The sequence below is a fragment of the Heterodontus francisci genome, chromosome 6 (genome assembly GCF_036365525.1).
Source record: "Heterodontus francisci isolate sHetFra1 chromosome 6, sHetFra1.hap1, whole genome shotgun sequence".
Lineage (NCBI taxonomy): Eukaryota > Metazoa > Chordata > Chondrichthyes > Heterodontiformes > Heterodontidae > Heterodontus > Heterodontus francisci.
The window spans coordinates 127,053,814-127,073,896 of NC_090376.1; positions in this window are offsets into that span (position 1 = coordinate 127,053,814).

The window sequence follows — 20,083 nt, forward strand, 5'->3', positions numbered from 1 at the left end:
AAGAAAGAGGTAGAGAAGCTGAGAGGTTTAGGGAGGGAATTCCAGAGCTTAGGGCATCAAGTAGCTGAAGGCACAGCCACTAATGGTGGAGCGATTAAAATCTCAAGAGGCTAGAATTAGATGAGAGCAGGTATCTCAGAGAGATGTGGGGCTGGTGGAGATTACAAAGATAGGGAGGGGCGAGGCCATGGACAGATTTGAAAACAAGGATGAATTATTAAAGAAGCTAATTGTTAAAGCATTGATTTTACTTGGTGTTTTCTCTTACAAACACATAAAATCAACAACCCAAGGTGTTGAACTTCCTTTAGGGAAAGAAATCTACTGTTCTTATCTGGTCTGGCCTACGTGTGGCTCCAGACCCACAGCAATGTACTTGACTCTTAAGTGCTGTCTGAAATGGCCCAGCAAGCCACTCAGTTGTATTAAACCGCTACAAGGTGTAAGGAAAAGGAATCAAAACTGGACAGACCACCCTGCATCAACCTAGGCACTCGAAACGACAACAGTAAAACCATCCCTGTCGACCCTGCAATGTGCTCCTTACTAGCATCTGGGGGCTTGTGCCAAAATTGGGAGAGCTGTCCTAAAGACTAGTCAAGCAACAGACTGACATAGACATACTCACAGAATCATACCTTACAGACTATATCCCTGACACACAATCACCATCCCTGGATATGTCCTGTCCCACTGGCAGGACAGACCCACCAGAGGTGGTGGCACAGTGGCATACAGTCGGGAGGGAGTTGTCCTGGGAGTCCTCAACATTGACTCTGGATCCCTTGAAGTCTCAGGTGAAATATGGGCAAGGAAACCACCTGCTGATTACCATTTACCGCACCCACCTCCTCCTCACCTCCCCACCCCACCCTCAGCTGATGAATCATTACTTCTCCATGCTGAACACCACTTGGAAGAAGCACTAAGGGTAGCATGAGCACAGAATGTACTCTGGGTGTGGGGACTTCAATGTCCATAACCAAGAGTGGCTCGGTAGCACCACTACTGACCGAGCTGGCTGAGTCCTAAAGGACGCAGTTGCTAGACTAGATCTGTGGCAGATGGTGAGGGAACCAACAAGAGATAAAAACCTACTTGACCTCGTCCTCACCAATCTGTCTGTCACAGATGTGTCTGTCCATGACAGTATTGGTAGGAGTGACCACCGCACAATCCTCCTGGAGACAAAATCCTGCCTTCACATTGAGGATACCCTCCATCGTGTTGTGTGGCACTACCACCATGCTAAATAGGATAGATTTCGAACAGTTCTAGCTACTCAAAGCTGGGCATCCATGCTGCAGTCCATCAGCAGCAGCAGAATTGTATTCAACCACAATCTGTAACCTCATGGCCTGGCATATCCTCCACTCTACCATTACCTTCAAGCCAGGGGGCCATTCCTGGTTCAATGAAGAGTGCAGGAGGGCATGCCAGGAATATCTAAAAATGGGAGTCAGGTTGGTGAAGCTACAACACAGGACTAATTGCATGTCAAACAGCAGAAGCAGCAAGCGACAGACAGGGCTAAGTGAACCCTTAACCAACGGATCGGATCTAAGCTCTGCAGCCCTGCAACATCCAGTCGTGAATGGTGGTGGACAATTAACAACTGACAGGAGGAGGAGGCAACTCCACAAATATCCAGATCCTCAATGATGGAAGAGCTCAGCACATCAGTGCAAAAGACAAGGCTGAAGCATTTGCATCTATCTTCAGTCAGAAGAGTACAGTGGATGATCCATCTCAGCCTCCTCCTGAGGTCCTCAGCATCACAGATGCCACTCTTCAGCCAATCTGATTCACTCCCGTGATAGCAAGACATGGCTGAAGGCACTGGATACTGCAAAGGATATGGGCCTTGACAACATTCCAGCAATAGTACTGAAGACCTGTGCCCCAGAACTAGCTGCACCCCTAGCCAAGCTGTTCCAGTACAGCTACAACACTGCCATCAACCCGGCAATGTGGAAAATTGCTCAGGTATGTCCTGTGCATAAAAAGGACAAATCCAACCCGGCCAATTACCGCCCTATCTCTACTCTCCATCATCAGCAAAGTGATGGAAGGGGTCGTTGACAGTACTATCAAGTGGCACTGGCTTAGCAATAACCTGCTTAGTGACGCTCAGTTTGGATTCCGCCAGGGCCACTCAGCTCCTGACCTCATTACAGCTGTGGTTCAAACATGGACAAAAGAGCTGAACTCAAGAGGTGAGGTGAGAATGACTGCCCTTGACATCAAGGAAGTACTTGACAGAGTATGGCGTCAAGGAGCCCTCGCAAAACGGGAGTCAATGGGAATCAGGAGGGAAACTCTCCACTGCTTGGAGTCATAACTAGCACAAAGGAAGATGGTTGTGGATTGTTGGAGGTCAATCATCTCAGCCCCAGGACATCACTGCAGGAGTTCCTCAGGGTAGTGTCCTAGGCCCAACCATCTTCAGCTGCTTCATCAATGACCTTCCCTCCATCATAAGGTCAGAAGCGGGGATGTTCGCTGATGATTGCACAACGTTCAGCACCATTTCTCACACCCACCTCATGTAGCAGCATGTCCACTTTGCTAGCCATGAAAAAGGGGAGTCAATGGTTGCAGCACTCCACTCTTTGTCCATAGATTCTGCTTTTTGCCTTTGCACTGGGGCTTGCCTTCCCTTGCTTTTAGTCTGCCACCTTTTTCCCCCAGTCAGCCTTGGCAAAGGCTAGGAAATATTTAAAAACCATTTTCAACATTTCAAAAGGTTAATAGAATGTTTGGCCCCTGCTTCCTTTAAGATTTTGTGTGAAATATCTTGCACGTGATCCCTGTATTTAAGCTAATGTGCACAGGTGACATGTTCAAATGATTTAATAACCTAACCCTGCAAATGCAGGTACAATGCAATTACCATGTCAACTGTAGCTCAGTTGGTAGTGCTTTTTATGCCTCTAAGTCAATAAGTTAGAAGTTCAAGTCCCACTTCAGAACTTAAACACAAATTTCTAGGTCGACACCCCAGTATAGTACTGAGGAGGTGCTGTCATTTAGATAAAACATTAAACTAAGGCCCCGTCTACCCTCTCAGGTGGATGTCAAAGAACCCTTGGTGCTATTTTGAAGAAGAGCAGGGGCGTTATCTTCGGTGTCCTGACCAATATTTACCCCTCAATTAACATCACAAAAATCAGGTTATCTGGTCATTATCACATTGACGTTTGTGGGAGCTTGCTGTGCTCAAATTGACTGCTGCATTTCCGACATTGCAACGGTGACTACACTTCAAAAAGTAATTCATTAGCTGTAAAGTGCTTTGTGATGTCGAGCAAGATGCTATATAAATACAAGTTTTTCTTTCCTTTCATTCTGTTATTTGTGCACTGTGAATGCAATGTGCACAATTTCTCCTGGTCAGTTTGGCTTCATTACAACTTTGGGCTCAACCCATCCCAGCAAGTTATCATGGGATTTACTTTGAACAAGTTACTCAAAAGAAAATCCACAAAAGTAGATAGAAATTAACTTGTCATCTTTAAAGAGAAATTTCCTGATGGTTAGGCTTCCTCTATATTTATTAATGTTGATGAAATCAGAACTGACTGAATCTTGAACTGCCTATTTTGTTTGTACATATTGGTCTAAGTAATCACCAAATTTAATTTACATTGATGATATTTCATATGGGGGTTATTTTTCTTAGTTGTGGACAGACAAAGTAACAAGAACATTTTAACATAGTCCTTTCAAGCCCTTTGGAGGAGTAGCTGACAAGGAAAACATTCAGCTTCTGAAGCATACTTTGTGAGACTCCAGTTGCTGTATTCTTCAGACGACAGCAATTTCCAATCAGTGAGTGCTAAGTGACTGAACACTTCAACTGAAAATTTAAAATAGACTTCAATCACTTTGTCTCCTAGAAACTGAAATGTAAAACCTCGATTGTTATAGAATGCATTTATAGTGGATCGCATATGATTTACTTATTATCCTTCAATGTGCAGTGACTAATGTACAATGAAACTATTGTGCATCCAATCTCTTGGTTCAGGCAATCCTTCCAGTTTATGATATCTTCTGAGCTCCTTGATTGTATAACTGTTTGAATTGATTTTTTTTAAATCACTTAATTACTTGTTGTAATGGGTATTTGGTGAATCTGTACGAGACATTTATGAACATACAAACAGAACGAATTAAGAGCAGGAGTAGGCCACTCGGCCCTTCGAGCCTGCTCCGTCATTCAATATGTTCACGGCTGAACTGATTACTCTACATTTCCACCTACCCCTGATAACCTTCCACCCCCTTGCTTATCAAGAATCTATCTAACTCTGCCTTAAAAATATTCAAAGACCCTGCTTCCACCACCTTTTGAGGAAGAGAATTCCAAAGACTCGTGACGCTCTAAGAGAAAAAAATTTCTCCTCAGCTCTGTCTTACATGGTGACCCCTTATTTTTAAACAGTGGCCCCTAGTTCTAAATTCTCCCACAAGGGGAAACATCCTTTCCACATCTACCCTGTCAAGACCCCTCAGGATCTTATATGTTTCAATCAAGTCACCTCTTACTCTTCTAAATTCCAGCAGATACAAGCCTAGCCTGTCCAATCTTTCCTCTCAAGACAGCCCGTCCTTCCAAGTATTAGTCTACTAAACCTTCTCTGTATGGTCCTCAATGCATTTACATCCTTCCTTAAATAAGGAGACCAGTATTGCACACTGCACTCCAGATGTGGTCTCACCAATGCCCTGTATAGCTGAAGCATAACCTCCCTACTTTTGTATTCAATTCCCTTTGCAATAAACAATGACATTCTATTAGCTTTCCTAATTACATGCTGTACCTGCATACTAACCTTTTGCGATTCTTACACTAGGACATCCCGATCCCTCTGCATCTTAGAACTCTGCAATCTCTCATCATTTAGATAATATGCTTCTTTTTCATTCTTCCTGCCAAAGTGGACAATTTCCCACTTTCCCACATTATACTCCATTTGCCAGATCTTTGCCTAATCACTTAAGCTATCTATATCCCTTTGTAGCCTCCTTATGTCCTCTTCACAAATTACTTTCCTACCTATCTTTGTGTCATCAGCAAATTTAGCAACCATACCTTCAGTCCCTTTTTTTTTAGAGATACAGCACTGAAACAGGCCCTTCGGCCCACCGAGTCTGTGCCGAACATCAGCCACCCATTTATACAAATCCTACACTAATCCCATATTCCTACCAAACATCCCCACCTGTCCCTATATTTCCCTACCACCTACCTATACTAGTGACAATTTTTTAAAATGGCCAATTTACCTATCAACCTGCAAGTCTTTTGGCTTGTGGGAGGAAACCGGAGCACCCGGGGAAAACCCACGCAGACACAGGGAGAACTTGCAAACTCCACACAGGCAGTACCCGGAATCGAACCCGGATCCCTGGAGCTGTGAGGCTGCGGTGCTAACCACTGCGCCACTGTGCCGCCCTCTCAGTCATTTATATAAATTGTAAAAAGTTGAGGCCCCAGCACAGATCCCTGTGGCACACTGCTCGTTTCATTTTGCCAACCAGAAAATGAGCCATTTATGCCTACTCTCTGTTTCCTGTTAGCTAGCCCTCTCTATTACGCTAATACCATCATTAATTAACAGAGATACCCCTCCACCTTTTCCTGGCTTCCTGTCCTTCCTAAATGCCACATACCCTTCTATATTCAGGTCCAATCTATATCATCCTGCAGCCATGTCTCTGTAATGGCTATCCGATCGTACTTATTTATGGCGATTTGTGCTCTCAGTTCATCTGTTTTGTTTCGAATGCTACGTGCATTCAGATACAGAGTCTTTAGTTATGTCCTTTTATTATTTTTGTAACCTCTAGCCTTATCTGTTGATTTACTCTTGGATACGTATGCTCTAGCCCTTCCTGTCACAATCTGTTTATCAATTCCTATGTTAATACCTTTCTCTCTTGCCTTGTCTCTACTCCTTTATTTACCATTTCTTTCCAAATTTGATCCCTTGCCCCCCACTATTCAGTTTAAAACCCTCTCCACTTCCCTAGTTATGCGGCTCACTAGAACACCAGTCCCAGCATGATTCAAATGTAGACCGTCCCAACGGTACAGCCACCACTTTGCCCAGTACTGGTGCCCGTGCCCCACGAACCGGAACCCACCTACCACACCGATCTTTGAGCTACGCATTAATTTCTCTAACCTTATTTTCCCTATGCCAATTTGCACGTAGCTCAGGTAATAATTCAGAGATTATTACCTTTGCAGTTCTGCTTCTTAATCTGGTGCCTAGTTCTTCATACCGACTATGTAGAACCTCTTTCCTTATCCTGCCTATGTCGTTGGTACCTACATGGACCATGACAACTGGATCCTCCCCCTCCCACTGTAAATTCCTCTCCAGTCCTGAGCAGATGTCCCAAACCCTGGTACCGGGCAGGCAACACAGCCATCTGGACTCTCGCTCTTTGCTGCAGAGAACAATGTCAATCCCCCTAACTATATTGTCCCCTACTACCACTACATTCCTTTTTACTCCCTCCACTTGAATGGCTTCCTGTACCATGGTGCCATGGTCAGGTTGCCTATCCACCCTACAGCCCCCACTCTCATCCAAATAAGCTGAAAGAACCTCAAACCTGTTGGACAGTCAGAAAAGGCTGAGGCTCCTGCACTCCTGCCCTTTGGGTCCCCTTACGTGCCTCATCTGCACCCACACTCTCTTGTCCCTGACCACTGACCAAATCAGAAGACCCTATCCTAAAGGGTGTGACCGCCTCCTGGTACAAAATGTCCAGGTAACTTCTCCCTCCCTGATGTGTCGCAATGTCTGCAGCTCGGACTCCAGACCAATGACTCCGAGCCGTAGCTCTTCGAGCCGCAAACACTTACTGCAGACGTGCTTGCCCTGGATCACACTGACATCCAGGAGTTCCCACATGCTGCAGGCGTGACACATCACCTGACCTGCCATCCTTAATGTGTTTTAATTAACTACTTAATTATTTTATTCAATTATTCATTTTATTTTCCTTCTTTTATATATATTTTATTATGCTTACCCCTAGTTCCTTTACTGTTTTAAACATGAGGATTGGAATGGATCTTAATCACTTACCAGATACTCACCAAACAGGTAGCTTCTTCCCAAACCAATCACCTATCTGCTTGCCTGTGATGTTTGATGCTATGTTTGATTTAAATTAAATTAAATTAAAAGCTTACCTGTATACTCACCCCGGCGGTTCTCTGTTTCCCTGCTCTCACTGTTGATTGTGACGTCACTCTGATGTCACTTTTCGATGTTTCCCTGCTCCGCTCCCGCCATGCTCCTCTCTCTCTCTCTCTCTCGCTATGTCTTTACTTTTTAAAAGTTAGATTATAGTCATTAAACACCTTTCCTTGTGCCACAATGTCATCAGGGAATCATAGAACAGTGTAGCACAGAAGGAGGCAATACTGCTCATCAAGTCTATGTCAACTCTTCTAAAAAACAATCCAATCCAGTCCCGCTCCCTTTGCTATTTTCCCATATCCTTGCAACTTTTTCTCCTTCAAATATTTCTCCAATTCCCTGTTGAAGGCTACTATTGAATCTTTATCCACCATCCTATCAGGCAGCGCATCCCGAATCCTAACCACTTGTCGCTTTATAAAGTTTTTCCTCATGTCGCCTTTAGTTCTTTTGGCAATCACCTTAAACCCTGTGCCCTCTGGTTATCAACCCTTCAGCCATTAGAAACATTTTCTCTTTATTTACTCTACCTAAGTGCTTCATAATTTTAAACATCTTTATCAAATTTCCTTTTAGCCTTCTCTGCTCTTAGGAGAACAAGCCCAGCTTCTTTTTATTTTTAATTTTCATTTTTTTTTTATTTAGTGATACAGCACTGAAACAGGCCCTTCGGCCCACCGAGTCTGTGCCGACCAACAACCACCCATTTATACTAATCCTACATTAATCCCATATTCTCTACCACATCCCCACCATTCTCCTACCACCTACCTACACTAGGGGCAATTTACAATGGCCAATTTACCTATCAACCTGCAAGTCTTTTGGAGGTGGGAGGAAACCGGAGCACCCGGCGGAAACCCACGCAGACACAGGGAGAACTTGCAAACTCCGCACAGGCAGTACCCAGAACTGAACCCGGGTCGCTGGAGCTGTGAGGCTGCGGTGCTAACCACTGCGCCACTGTGCCGCCCACATTCCCTAGTCCATTGCCAGCACTGAGTCCTCAACAAACAATATCTTAGGGTTTGACATTGACCAGAAGCTTAACTGGATCAACCAAATCAACACGAGGCCGGATTTTATTCCAGCAATGGTGTTCACGCTGGTGGGTTGGAAGACTGAGGAGACCCCACCTCGGCCGTCCATCAGACCCCCATTGCTATTTAATGGCGGCAATTAACTGCCTGTTGTCGAGGATGCTGTCCCTTTAAGGGATGAGCTCCTGCCTGTACGAGTTGCTGGCCAATTGGAAGACCGGCTGCTCTGCAGTACCAGCAGTGCCATTTGGTGCAGTGGCCCCTACCAATATTGCAGGAAGCCCTGCAGTACAGAGGAATGGAGGAGATCCCAGGAGATAGGTAAGTGAGGTTGGGGTCATGAGGGCCTTTCAGGCAGGCCACAGTGATGGGGTGGGGTGTTGGTGAGGGTGGGTGTCTTCCCAGAGGGCAACCATCACTGCTGCAAAGGACCCTCTGGGGCCCTGGATTGCCCCCAAAGGAGAGACACTCCAACTCCGATGGAGGCTGTCAGGCAGACCCCTCCACCGTCAATAAAACTGAAGTGGATGCAGGAAGAGGCCTATAAGTGGCCATTGAATGATCATTTGCCTCAGTTGTCCTCGGCCTTCCTCATCCTGGACAATGGCAGGGGGCCCAGGCAGCATCTGGAATGGCGGCCCCAGCCATTTTGTTTGCTCCCTCACCTCCATGCCTATCTCCAAGGGCAGAACAAAATCCTTCCCATTGGTTCTGCAAGAACAGGGGAAATCTTGAATAACTTGTGACTGGAGACTCACCACTTGACTCATCCAAACCTCTCCACTGTCTAACAGGCGGAAATAGAGCTGATGGAATATTTAGCATTTGTCTGAATGAGTGCAGCCATAGCAACACTGAAGAAACCCAGCACCATCTAGGAGAGAACAATCTGAAATTGGCTCTCCTCCAATTAGGTTTTTTTTGACTCTAGATTGCTCCTTGTCCTTAGCTATGGAAAAGGACAAGAAGCAATCGAGAGTAAAAGTACTTAGTTGGAGGAGGGCCAATTTCAGTGAGGTGAGAACAGATTTATGCCAGGTAAATTGGAATCAAAGATTTGCAGGCAGAACTGTAATGAAACAATGGGCTGCCTTTAAAGCTTTGCGTACCTCTTCATAAGAAATGAAATGTCTGTCAGGGTAAGTTTTAGAGTAATGATCCAATTTGGCTGGAGTTATTCTGAAGCATCTTATGAGTCTAATGCATCAACTTGGATGAGTCTACAACATCTCATGGTGTAGATTGGACCTTATTGAAGTTGCCCTTGGGGAAGTAATGAGATTGATTTAGGAAAGCTGGCACTTATTCCTTTCCATACCTGCTTGCATCTATAGGTGGGTGGGGATATCCTGGGGCACTTTGGGAGCAGTGAAGATTGGATGGCATGGTTGAAAAAGCCCACCAATGCAATTGACTTTTGAAAAGTTAGAGATTAGAAAAAAATCTTTCTGCCCCACAGCTTGCAGCAACTGTAGAATAAACTCTCACCAACCACAATTTACATTTATGTAGCATCTTTAACGTGGAAAAACATCCTATGGTGTTTCACAGTGGCATCATCATAAAAGTGGATGGTGAATGAAAGATGGAGATATTAAGAGAGGTGCTACTTGGTTAATAAAAGTAGGTTTTGAGGAGGGCCATAAGAAAAAAAGAGAGACGTGGAGAGGTACAAGAAAGAAATTCTGGAGTGCGCGTTAGCAAAGATAGGGCTAATGAGTCAGCAGGATGTGGCGTGAGATAGGACAAAGAGCAGACAATTTTGGATCAGCCATAGTTGATGGATAGTTCAGAGATACAGCACTGAAACAGGCCCTTCGGCCCACCGAGTCTGTGCCGACCATCCACCACCCATTTATACTAATAATACACTAATCCCATATTCCTACCACATCCCCACATGTCCCTAAAGTTCCCTACCAGCTACCTATACTAGGGGCAATTTATAATGGCCAATTTACCTACCAACCTGCAAGTCTTTTGGCTGTGGGAGGAAACCGGAGCACCCGGAGAAAACCCACGCAGACACAGGGAGAACTTGCAAACTCCTCACAGGCAGTACCCAGAATTGAACCCAGGTCGCTGGAGCTGTGAGGCTGCGGTGCTAACCACTGCACCACTGTGCCGCCCAATAATGGATGATGGAAGGCTAGTCAAGAGACCATTAGAGGCAGGAGACCTTCTTCTCTCCAAATTGACGTTCCTTTAGTTTATTTGAAAGAATAATCAACAGTAAACACATGATTTCACCATGCTCAACAATTTAGGAAATTGGAGCAAAATAGGAACAACAACCATCATATCCCATTACTCCACAGGAGCATGTGGGCTGCCATGGCTACAATATAAATATACTTATGGAGTGGACATAATCTGTGCACTCATGCATGGTTCGTTGATACACATCCAAATCTGAATTTGGTAGAAGACCCAAATTTGATTGCATGAAAATAGGTCTGATTGAGTTTAATTATCTGCCTTTATTATCAATCACTAAACGTTAGAGTTTTGTGAAAGTGCTGCGACCTTCATTTACCATGGATTCATGTAACCATCATCTGCTTGGGTAATAATTACAGGAACTTAAATATACATTATTGTTACTCAGTCAAAAATCATGAATGTCATTATTTTTTATTGGTCCAATAATGCCATTGTTTGGAAAAGGCACAAAGAGCAGGATCACCAGAAATAATGTAATCATAGATAACTGAATACCTCCTTTAAGGACTTGACATTTGCAATGCTCAGTGGAGTTCAGCTGGCAGGATGAACTTCAAACAGCCAACTTCTGATGGCAGTCTTGCTTGCCAGGCAATTCCCAAGTGGGGGAAGGCTAGGCATAATGATTTATAAACATTTATAAGGCCTGCAAGCTTTTCACTAGATAATATTGCTCTCCCTTAATTAGGTTAACGTGTTGCCATCTTTTTTTGTGCACCTTCTCTTCAGAAGAAATGAAACTTAATGGCCTTATAAATGTTTCAGATATGTGTATCTAGAGGCTTGTGCAGTGTGTGAAAATCAGAGGTATTGAGGGAGGGTTGAGGGAGTAGAAAATTACTACAGAGAATGCTAACATTCTTGCCAATGTCTTGGTGGCAGATAGAACAGTATTCTTTCTCAGTGATGTGGGTTTTGCTCTCTGTAACATTTAAAGAAATTAGAGCACAAAATATACCACGTAGGCCAGGAAATCTCTCAGTGCTGCTCCCACTCTGTTGGTGTTGCCACTTTAAAAGAAGTTTCCAGGGCACTCGCTGAGTTTACGCACCGCCCCTGCCCCCCCCCCCCCCCCCCCACCACATTGGTAGCCGTGCCTTCAGTTGCCTAAGTGCTAAGCTCTACAATTCCCTCCTTAAACCTCTCCACCACTCCACCCCTCTCTCTCCTCCTTTCCCTTTCAGACACTCCTTAACACCAACTCTTGGACCAAGCTTGTGGTCACCTGTCCTAATTTCCCCTCCTTTGGCTTATTTTCAGATTTTTTTTTCTGATTACCCTTCTGTGAAGCTTCTTGGGATGTTTTATTGTGTTAAAGGCACTACTGAAAGAAAAGTTCTTGCTGCACTTTGGACAAAGTGGACCATAATCTTGCATATTGCCTGCTTATCTTCTTTGGCTTTGAGAAAGCAGCACTTTTAGATGTGTCTAGGATAGATGCCCAAGGTTGGAGATTTGGGCAATGGTGCTTACTGAAGAAATAATCAATAACAACAGCCAACCATGATGTCCGTGCTTATGTTTTGAGTACAGCGCATTCCGTATGTACTAAAGTATACTGAAAAACAGATAAATATTCAGTAGTGCTCATATCTCAGGGTACATTGGAGAAAAGTATGAGTTGAATCTTGCTTTGATGTAATGATGGAGGAAGGGTTGGAGATAAACACCGGCTGCTCCCTCTTTTCTCTTCCATATGTCTTATGGATATACCCCATTCAGAATATAACATAGGCATATTTAGATATGGTAATATTTGGAAATGGAGAACGGAGGTGCGAATGATAGGTACTCAAACTTCAAATAAATTACCTGTATTCGACCCTGTTTTCGGCCCGCCTAAGAGCGAAGACCAAAGTACGGAAAGTCCTCATCAGGGAACTCCTCTTTGCTGACAATGCTGCATTAACATCTCACACTGAAGAGTATCTGTAGAGACTTATCGACAGGATTGCGGCTGCCTGCAACAAATTTGGCCTAACCATCAGCCTCAAGAAAATGAACATCATGGGACAGGACGTCAGAAATGCTCCATCCATCAATATCATCGACCATGCTCTGAAAGTGGTTCAAGAGTTCACCTACCAAGGTTCAACTATCACCAGTAACCTGTCTCTAGATGCAGAAATCAACAAGCGCATGGGAAAGGCTTCCACTGCTATGTCCAGACTGGCCAAGAGAATGTGGGAAAATGGCGAACTGACATGGAACACAAAAGTCCGAGTGTATTAAGCTTGTGTCCTCAGTACCTTGCTCTATGACAGCGAGGCTGGGACAACATATGTCAGCCAAGAGCGACCTCTCAATTCATTCCATCTTCGCTGCCTCAAGAGAATCCTTGGCATCAGGTGTCAGGATCGAATCTCTAACACAGAAGTCCTCAAGGCGGCCAACATCCCCAGCATATACACCCTACTGAGTCAACGGCGCTTGAGATGGCTTGGCCATGTGAGCCACATGGAAGATGGCAGGATCCCTAAGTACCCATTGTACAGCGAGCTCATCACTGGTATCAGACCCACCGCCATCCATGTCTCCGCTTTAAAGACGTCTGCAAACGCAACATGAAGTCCTGTGACATTGATCACAAGTCGTGGGAGTCAGTTGCCAGTGATCGCCAGAGCTGGCGGGCAGCTATAAAGGCGGGGCTAAAGTGTGGCGAGTGGAAGAGACTTAGCAGTTGCAGGAAAAAAGACAGAAGCGCAAGGAGAGAGCCAACTGTGTAATAGCCCCGACAACCAATTTTACCTGCAGTGCCTGTGAAAGAGTCTGTTACTCTAGAATTGGCCTTTATAGCCACTCCAGGCGCTGCTTCACAAACCACTGACCACCTCCAGGCGCTTACCCATTGTCTCTTGAGACAAGGAGGCCAAGGAAGAAGAGAAGAAGATTCGACCCAGTGTAATTCCAACAATCTACAATAATTAATGTGAAATTTTCTTTTTAGCCACTAAAACTGCTTCGCTTGGTTTGATTTTTTATATTACTGTTATAGAGAGATACAGCACTGAAACAGACCCTTCGGCCCACCAAGTCTGTGCCGACCATCAACCACCCATTTATACTAAACTGACATTAATCCCATATCCCCACCTTCCCTCAATTCTCCTACCATCTACATTAGGGGCAATTCACAATGGCCAATTTACCTATCAACCTGCAAGTCTTTGGCTGTGGGAGGAAACCAGAGCACCCGGCGAAAACCTACACAGTCACAGGGAGAACTTGCAAACTCCGCACAGTCAGTACCCAGAACTGAACCAGGGTTGCTGGAGCAGTGAGGCTGTGGTGCTAACCACTGCACCACCATTGTAAGAGTGTTTGCTGTCAATGGTGAAGGAAAGGCACTTGCCATTCACTATACTGAGATCTGCCCACAGACCATTCAGTGGCATTTGGGTGGAGCTTTCCTGACATCAAGGTATCTTCTCTACATAAAACTTGGAAGTATTATGAATTGTGATGAGGATAGCAATAGACTTCGAAAGGACATAGATAGGCTGGTGGCATGGGTGGACACGTGGCAGATGAAATTGAATGCAAGGAAGTGTGAAGTCATATATTTTGCTAGGAAGAACAAAGAAAGACAATATAAACTAAAGGGTACAATTCTAAACGGGGTGCAAGTGCGGAGGGACCTGAGGGTATATGTGCACAAATCATTAAAGGTGGCAGGATAGGTTGAGAAAGTAGTTAAAAAGGCATATGGGATCCTGGGCTTTATAAATAGAGGCATAGAGTCCAAAAGCAAGGGAGTTATGGTGAGCATCTATAAAACACTGGTTCAGCCTCAATTGTAGTATTATGTCTAATTCTGGGCACTGCACTTTCAGAAGTATGTGCAGAAAAGATTTATGAGAATAGTTCCAGTGATGAGGGACTGCACGAGGTTGGAAAAGTTGGGTCTGTTGTCATTAGAGGAAAGAAAATTAAGAGGAGATTTGATAGAGGTGTTCGAGATCATGAGGGGTCTAGGCAGAATAGATACAGAGAAACTGCTCCCATTGGCAGAAGGGCCAAAAGCCAATGGACACGATTTAAGGTGAATGGACAAAGAAACAAAGGTGGCATGAGGAAAAACATTTTCATATAGTGTGTGTTTAGTTTATGGAATGCACTGTCTGGGAGTGTGGTGGAGGCAGATTCAATCATGGCTTTCAAAAGGGACTTGGTTAATTATCTGAAGAGAAAAAGCATACAGGGCTATAGGGAAAGGATGAGGGAGTGGGACTAGCTGAGTCGCTCTTGCAGAGAGCTGGCAAGGACAAGGCGGGCAAAAGGGCCTCCTTCTGTGCTGTAATCATTCTATGATTCTATGAGTGTGTGTGGGCAGTTATATCTCTTTTATTTGTGTATCTATATGTGCATAAGAGAGAATACCAAAACACCAACAGCAAAGAGCGCATTAACTTAAAGACAGGATGGCCTGAAAGAACTGAATCATCAGTTAATTTAGGAGGAAAGTTTTATAGAACACTACATGAATATGAAAGTCAGATATTCTGATTGAGCCACGCCAAACAGGAAATCCCACTCTTCTCACAGTGTTGCACCCATGTGCCCCTCATGTACCCACTCTCCATTATTTTGCAACCAGTAACATTAATGGATTGGAAAATTGTAGGGAGTTTGTCTGTGATTTCCTGATTTGTATACCCAATAGGTGAAGCACTGTGCCAGGATTGCAAATTCTGAAGTGTGGCACTATGGTCTAAAAGCAGGAGCCCATTAGTTGTGATATGTACTATCACATAAAATATCAATGAAGAAGAAAATGTGCAAACTAGTTGAATGTTCTTCTTAATTTGGGCTTGATTCTCACTCTAAAATTCCACTGTCCAGATGAATTGAATCATCGGATCATACAGCACAGAAGGAGGCCATCCAGCCCACTGTGCCTGTGCCAGCTCTTTGAAAGAGCTATCCATTAGTCCTACTCCCTTGCTCTTTCCCCATTGCCCCGTAGGCAGTGCATTCCAGATGTGTAAATAATTGTAGGTGAGACCTGCCGGCTAACAAGGAGATGACATTCATTCTGTAAATTCAGAGTTAAGCTGAGTGTTCTAACTCCCTGCGCTAACAAGCGTTTTACATAGATACCACTCTTGGAAATAAATTAGCAAAACTTTTACTGATTCTAATGTGAACTATGTTGCTCCTTAACTTGTTTTCTGTTTCAATGAGGTGTCCTGTTTTTGTGAATCGCTGCCAGCAGTCAAAAAATTATCTTGTACTTTTCCCCAACTAGAATCTTCTAAAAACCATGGAAAGAATTTCACGTGTTGCTGAAGATGCAATCAGTTCAAACTTCAGTAATCTATTTCCTGAATTGTCTTAAAAACATACTTAGCAAACTGATTCTTAGTTAATAAGAGGAAGATTTTAAGTGAGCAGTGGATTAGTGGAAATAAAGTAGAACAAGTGAGGAATATAAGGAATATAGATTGATGAAAATTAAAAGGCAGATGTAATGTCTTGATGATATTAAGGTTATAAAGCTGCTCTTACCTTTTTAATAACATTATAATTGCATTACTAAATGATTTTTGGATTTTAGTGTGCATCAGGCAAAATGTTAAAAAAATGGTTGGGAGACATGGTGATAAATTCTATGAATGTGCCAGACCTGCTGAGTATTTCCAGCATTTCTTGTTTTTATTTCAGATTTCCAGCATCTGCAGTATTTTGCTTTTATTTCAGTAAATGGGTTATCTGGTGATTTATTTCACTGCTGCTGGTGGGATCACTCTCTGCATAAATTAGCTGTTGTGTGTCCCTGTGTTACAACAATGGCCAAACTTCAAAAATACATCTTGAACTGTAAAACATTTCAGGAAGTCTGGAGGTCGAGAAAGGCACAATATAAATGCAAGTTCTTTTGTTAGCTAAAAGTGAGGAAAAGGAGATCACTGAAGAACCAAGAAGATCAATAAAGAACCAAGAAGAAAGTATCAGCAACTTGCTGTCGGAGTGCCCCAGAGACTGTAATCATTGTTACGACCAGGTGAGAAGGAGTCTAGGGGTCCCCTCTCAGCCTTTGCCTGGTTTAACTGTAACAGGGTTTAATTTTAAAACTCCTTGTTTTTAGCTTCCCCTCATTGAATCATTGTTCACTGCTCCAATTGTAAGACAGGTTTCCTTAGATTTAAACAAGAAAGGTAGAAGTTTATTAATCTTAAACTCTAATCTGGTTAACGACTACAAGTATGCAACACGACCATGCTAGCATGCTTATGCAATAAATATACACGCAGATGGAGGCGGGAAAAGTAGAAGGAATAAAGGGGAAAAGTTTGAGGCAATATCTGGTAGTTACAGTCCTTTGAGTTCAATGTGGACTCTTTGGTTGCCGTTAAGTCTGGCAATTCGGCGGCTTGGGGAGAAAGCGAGAGAGAGAGAGTGGCTTCTTTGTTCCAGCTTTAGTTTCAAACTGCCTTCTGCCTCTTTCTCTATGGCACAATTCAAAAAACACCAGGTTGCCAGCAGGTTAGTCATGTGACTAGCTGGTTTGACCACTTCTGTTTGTGAATTCTGCCATCTTAGCAGAGTGAGTGTCCTCACCTTCAATGTCGGATGATCACAGCCCATTTTGGGTTAAGTGGACCAAGGAATAGTCCTTTGTCTCTCCAAGCACTGTCTGTTAATAGACAAATATTTTTCCAGGCAAGTGTCTGGTGATTCTTTTTTTTAACAAGCCCAAGTGAGGAAAAGGAGATCACTGAAGAACCAAGAAGATCAATGAAGAACCAAGAAGGAAGAAAAGTATCAGCAAATTGCTGTCAAAGTGCCCCAGAGACTGTAATCATGCATTACAGAGCCATAGGAACTGCTTTAAGATAACAATTAAACTGCTTCCAGGTAAAAGAGGTAATTGTTATTTATATCCAAAATATAAACTTGAACGAGAGGAGCTCAACTACAACCTGTTACCTCACTCTATAAATTGATAAGGGCTCTCATTATACACAGTAATCTTTGGTATTAAATAATATTGAACTACTCTCTGTTAAATAGAACACAGCTAAAGCTGTGCGATTGACATTTTGTAATTTTCTTTTGTTTATGATTATATTGATCATATAATGTTCAGTTAGCAACAATAATACATTAAGACACCACAGTCAATTAAGAACGTACATGCTCTGAAAGCTGATATATGAAATACAGCAAATTCTAAATTTCTGCTCATTCACCTTTCTCTTTTGTATGGATTTCGTCATTAAGAAAAAGAATGGAAACTTTGCTAACTTATGGGATTCAATATCTGCAATCTCAGGCCAAGTATGTCAATGATTAGTTGCAGAAAAATGCTCCTTCTACTGTGCATTACAATGTGACTTAACCTGAACTTCAGAATCTCACCCCCATTAAAACAATGTGAAATTTTCCTTCCACACCCTAGTCATCCCTGTGACCTCTCTGACGGAATATCAATTTAGTGTTAAATTAACAGTGAATAGTGACAGTCAGCCTAGAAACTCCTCAAACTTAGGACCTTTACAGCTGTCAAAGGAAATTTTTTATCCAATTAGCCTGGAATTCAAACTTGGGTGAACATACAGTACACCTACTGAGCTACCTAGTTGCATAACAAGTCTTTTTGCATTATTTATAAGTTCTACCTTTGCTTCATTGATTTACTGTACAAAAACTGTTTGAATTGATTATTTATTCACTCCACCATGGCTCACTGTGTGTTTATGTTATAGAACTATTTTGGAAAGTAGTTTTGTGAAAGCAGCTTAGATCTCGGGTATGTAGGAATTGCTGATTTATTTTATGGGGTGGTTAACAGCATTTGGGATAATATAAAACAATTTTTGCATGTGTTTACGTTGTGACTTTAAGTGTGACAATGTATTTGTGGAATGTCTGTACAGCCTAGTGAGTGCAAAATTAGTATGTATAGATGAGCTGAGCTGATCATTTCACCGTTGACCAGAAAACATGATCACTTTCGCGTTTGGTGGCAAGGCCAGTTTTATACATGTTGCCATCGGGGATAAGTACTTCAAGAGGTGCTGGTGGAAACCAACCTTTTTTTGCTAGAAAGAAACCAGCTCATTAGGAAGGCATCGATGCTATCCCTTTTACATGGTGGATTACCAGTGACAATGAAGTAAAATGGTTGAGTTCCTCCCTTTCTAAATGTATCAAACAGCAAAGTTGACGATTAAAAGCAAATGGCTTTTTGCCTGAAAAAAACATTTGGATCAAATTCTCTTTTATAAAGGTATTTCCAGGTAAATAAAATTCTCAAAAGTTACCCTTGCAGTTATCCTGTTTCCAGCTGTCTTTGCAAGCAGCTTCTTAAAATGAACATTGCTGTTATTCATTTTTGAACATGATACAACAACAGCCTTCCTCTTCATGTTACTGAAACTATAAATGAAGCCTTCCTTTTGATAAGGTCTTAGCAGGTTTACAATACTGCTTTAAATATATTTTGTGTTGTATTACATTTGCATTTTTATAACATATTTTGAGTGACTCATGATTCGTTTTAGAGTTTGCAATCTAGTTTACTCTGATTTTGGATTCAAAACACAGAGGACTCAGTCAGATTGGAGTGCATGTACTTTCGAACAATTCAAATACAGTGCTGAGAAGAACTCAAGCAACCTTCATCAGTCTAGCGTATCAACTGGATCCTGCAGTTTATTCTCCTGCTTTTGACCTCTGATGATTCCGGCGTGCTGGAATCAGATACTCAGCATGGAATGGATCGATACACTACATTGTCAAATGAAAAATCTAGAATGGATCAATACACAGCAAGTCCTATTTTAAAGACTTAACACTGAAAAGATGGTTTAATGCTGAACCAATTGTGCACCAATTTTGGTCTCTCTTGGATTTAAACATACAGGATATTAAGACCCTGCCTCTTTTAATTAACTGCTCTGTACTAACACCGAAACCAATTGGCAATTGACTAAAACGATATACTAATCACAGTTTACAGAACACGAACCTCAATGGTGTCCAAGAATGCAGGAAACATTTGGTGTGGGGATTGGGGTGAAGTTGGAGTTAATATCCTCAAAAGATTCAATGACATGGTAATCCAATACCAAACCTAGCGGATGAAAGGAGGAGGGCTGGAGCACCTTCATGAAGTACCCAACCTTAAAAAAAGATGGCCAACTCTTTCAAAGGCTACAGATGAAAGCCAAATTGTCAAAGACAAGGAATTAGAAGCTGTTGTAGCATTTCAGTCAGCATTTTTGTCTTATCATAAACAGAAAAGTGATCTAATTGTATGGCATATTGCCAGTAAAGATGTATTTAGTCTGTTGTGCAAGACTGAGCAAAATATTAGGTGTTTGACATTTGTAGAACTCTGGGAAACATAGGACATGCCCTCATTTAGAAGCTTGCTGAGTTGTTGAAGAGGTTACAGAAACTGCTCAGAGTATTGCAAACCCTAGAGTGTAATAATGGGCCTCTTTTATCACTGTACTTATAGAAAGGTCTGACTCATTGTCCTCTTTGTTTCTTTAATTCATGAAAGCTCTGGTGGATGCTCTCATGCTGTTCTTTTTGCTAATGATACAACCCTCTGAAGAACAGTTGAGTACTGCTTTGAGAGAC